The sequence below is a fragment of the Protobothrops mucrosquamatus genome, unplaced genomic scaffold (genome assembly GCF_001527695.2).
Source record: "Protobothrops mucrosquamatus isolate PMUCROS unplaced genomic scaffold, P.Mucros_1.0 scaffold2878, whole genome shotgun sequence".
NCBI lineage: Eukaryota > Metazoa > Chordata > Lepidosauria > Squamata > Viperidae > Protobothrops > Protobothrops mucrosquamatus.
In genome coordinates, this window is record NW_015388906.1 from 249,234 (window position 1) to 252,869 (window position 3,636).

At 38.8% G+C, this 3,636-nt stretch overlaps 1 protein-coding gene across 1 annotated transcript in view; it reads right to left on the bottom strand.

The window, feature by feature from the left end:
• The window catches only part of FAM3D (family with sequence similarity 3 member D), a 29,896-nt gene extending 26,657 nt beyond the window's left edge, over positions 1–3,239 (bottom strand). The window contains exon 1 of the mRNA XM_015825925.1: positions 2,849–3,239. The gene's annotated coding sequence lies outside the window, so the exon portion shown is untranslated. The remainder of the gene's footprint in view (positions 1–2,848) is intronic.
• Between the last annotated feature and the right edge of the window lie 397 nt (positions 3,240–3,636).

The following is a 3,636-nucleotide window of genomic DNA, read 5'->3' on the forward strand; positions in this document are numbered from 1 at the left end:
TAAGAGATAAGAGATAATATAACCTTTATTGTCATTTTTTGCTGTGGCACATGGGCACACATTAAAAATGAAATTCTGTTGCCTGCTCTCTGTAAACTGCTCAGAGAGTGCTGTAAAGTACTATGAAATGGTATGTAAATCTAAGTGCTATTGCTAAGTGCTTATCTACTTACCAAGGAAGTTACTAGATGCCCTATTCTTAGTGCCCCTGTCAATTGAAGTAAGGTTTCTGGCTGTGAGAGAGTAGTGATGGTTCATTTTTGGAATACTCTTTTCAGAGAGAGGCGGGGGGGCATGCATTTTAATTTTAATTTGGGGGAGCCATTGGGAAAACAATTTCTCTCCTCTCAGGCATCTCTATAGCTTTATAGAGAATTAGATTTTAAGTTCCTACTCTGCATTGTGACAGTGGATACCATGTTTTCTATCATTATTTAATTGCACTGCACTCCTTTAATTGCATTGAACTGCTTTGATGTTTTTCTTTTAGAAACATTTTTAGAAATTCTTAATGCTTTAAGTCACTTTACAATCTGCCCAGAGAACTTTGATCATTAGATAATTAAAAATACAAGAAAGAATAATGAATAATAATAACTGTGCTGTTCAAGGCTAAACCCACCGAATTTTACATTAATACAAATGCAAGGCTGAAATGCAGACATTCACCCAAACAGACATCGTTAATGGCAAGATGGGAAAACATGATCTCACTTCACCACAAGGCTGAAAGGCAAACCGGGCTAAAATCTGATAAATAAATCGGATAAAATGATATTTTACTGTTAAATGTGAGGAAAACCTGGTGGACTAAGTGAGGAGATCAGCAAAAATGGCCCTACTAGGACATGAAAGTTTCAGAGAACTCAAGAATATTCCGATTCTCCTCTGGACCTTCAGATGTGGCCATTGCAAGGGTAATCAGAACATTTCGCAAAAGGGAATCTTCTGTAGTCTGTGGTGCCCCAGACAAAACAGGCTGGTTTTAGGGCCAGATCATGTCCAGAATATTATAACTGGCTTTCATTTCAGAGGACAGGCTTTAAAAAAGCTGCTGGACCACCACAAGAATGGCAGGATAGCGAAGACCATTCCATTCCCAGTGTGATAACTGATACCAATCCTAGTCAAAGTAAATACGTGTTAATTCTTGACCGCAGCTCCAATGATGAAATATTGGTGTTTTAATATCAACATAACAGGAAATCTTGGCACTGTGTGAAATAATTGAAGCATAGGACATCCAGATGCAATGAGAGCACTATATCTAAAATTCCCAACTAGGAAAAATACTGGGATTTATAACTGAAACACATTGGCAGGATGCCATATGGGAATGGTTATTCGGCCATGACTTTGTCTAAAGTTATAGTGAAAATAACAGTATCTATAACTGGATTCCAGGCAGAGGCCCCCCAATATGTCATCGCAATTTTTGGGCAAACCTGACAATATAAGGTTTTGCTCATTTCAGCTTGCAGATCAAAGTAGAATTCCAGAATTCACTGGATCCACCTGGATTACAGAATGAGCAGGGATGAAGCTTAGTAAAACCACACCTGGAATATTGCACCACGTTTTCCTTACCACATTACAAAAAAGATGTTGAGACTCTGGAAAAAGTGCACAGAAGAGCAACTAAGATGATTAAAGGCCTGGAGACTAAAACATATGAAGAACGGTTGCAGGACCTGGATATGGCTAATGTAAAGAAAAGAATGACCATGGATGACATGATAGCAGTATTCCAGTATTTGAGATGCTGCCACAAAGAAGATGAGGTCAACTTACTTTCCAAAGCACCAAAGCACAGGACAAGAAACAATGGATGAAAACTAATCAAGGAGAGAAGCAACCTGGAATTAAGGAGAAACTTCCTAACAGTGAGAACAATTAACTAGTGAAGCAGCTTGCCTTCAGAAGTTGTGGGAGTTTCGTCATTGGAATTTTTTAAGAAGAGACTTGACAGCCACTTGTCTGAAATTGTGTAGGGTTTCCTGCTTGAGCAGGGGGTTGGACTGGAAGACCTCCAAGCTCTATTCTGATTGAAGCATATTATACAACAACCTGGAGTCAAATTTGGATGGAGATATGCGTACACTTCCCTGTTCTGTGCCTGACGCCTCCTTTCTTCTCTTTCTGAACTCCATTTCTCTCTAAGACATGCTGCAGTAAAGAGTTAGATTCATATGCCAAATGTTTGGAAATGATTTATAGCCTGGAGATTTGGCATTATGCTGAAGTTCCTGTGATATCAACCTAAGGGCTGAATATGGAATTAAAGCCACAGGGAACAGATCCTGTTCTGTCTAAATTCAACCAAGGAATACAATTATGAAGAAACAAAGACGATGACTGATGTGTATCAGCTTTCCAGGAACCTTAAATAAGTGACTGAGTTAGGAAAATATTTATTCTTTTAAAAATGAATTGTAAAGAATTGATCTGTCCCTGTTTCTTGGGGAGGGACAGAAGGATGCATTGCACTCATGAATGTACAGTCATGCATACACTTCAGTTAAAAACAGATTTGTTTAGTTCTTATCACAAGAGGTTTTGGGGCAATGCCAACAGCCACTTTTTAGCTTTTTGTTTAGTATTCTGTGCTACTAAAACTGCGCATTCTCTTAATTTTGTTGTTTTTCTCTCTTTATGTTTTAATTTTTTGGAAAGATCTTTGTATTTCTTGACTGGCAGGCATTACCAATTTGCAACAATTAAAGATCCCCAATCAGGGCATTTCTACTTGCCCTACTCAAATCTATTTAGCAACACTTGACTTTGCATTCTAACAGCAACTTACAGAAGACAACAGGTAAATACATACAAAACAGATATATGTTCTCACCTGTGGCAGTTTCAAGCTGTAGGCAGAGTAACACCAACTGGCTGAAAAGCTGACAACTGTAGCATTTCTCAAATCTCCTTCAGTTCACCGTTCAGATATGGCAAAGCTTTTATTCTGCAAATAAATTACTGTTCAGCAAAGAAGTTGCTTGCTGATGCACCTGTATATGTTCCGAATAAAGCTGAGTGTGTCCCACTGAAACTCACTGGGACTGTGATACCAGATCTACCAATAATTATCCAGCATTCTGCTGGGTCTTCTGTTCTTCTTCCTGTTCAGGAGGCTTAGTTCAGTTGTTCTGCCAGGACGTTGTTAGGCAGGTGTTTCACAACCATCTTTACTTCCTGGAGATTATTACTGAATGGGGCATGATACTCAGAGAACCAGAACGTAACAAGTAAAAGGTGGGTCACTTTTTATGACTACGCTATAAATTAAGTCCTCGGGCAAGCCCAACCTCATTGAACATATGCCATGGTAAACAATTTCCTCAACTGAGGTATTGTGCAGCTCTCTTAGGAAACGTCAAACTACAATATATTAGTCAGAACAAGGAAATATTTCAGGTATTAATGAGAAAGTCCAATGAATGAGAATATTGGTGTGACTAAAAAGAGGCAATTATCTAATGATTTGTCTGCTTGTTCTCCCTGTATCAATAAAGGAGAATGTTTGTAGCACTGGGTTGAAATGAGGGGTCCTTGGTGTTCTTTGAGCTTGGTTGTTTTCTTGCAGGCATTTCATTACTAGCACTGCAAGCACTGAGGATGTTACCTAGTTTGGGTAGT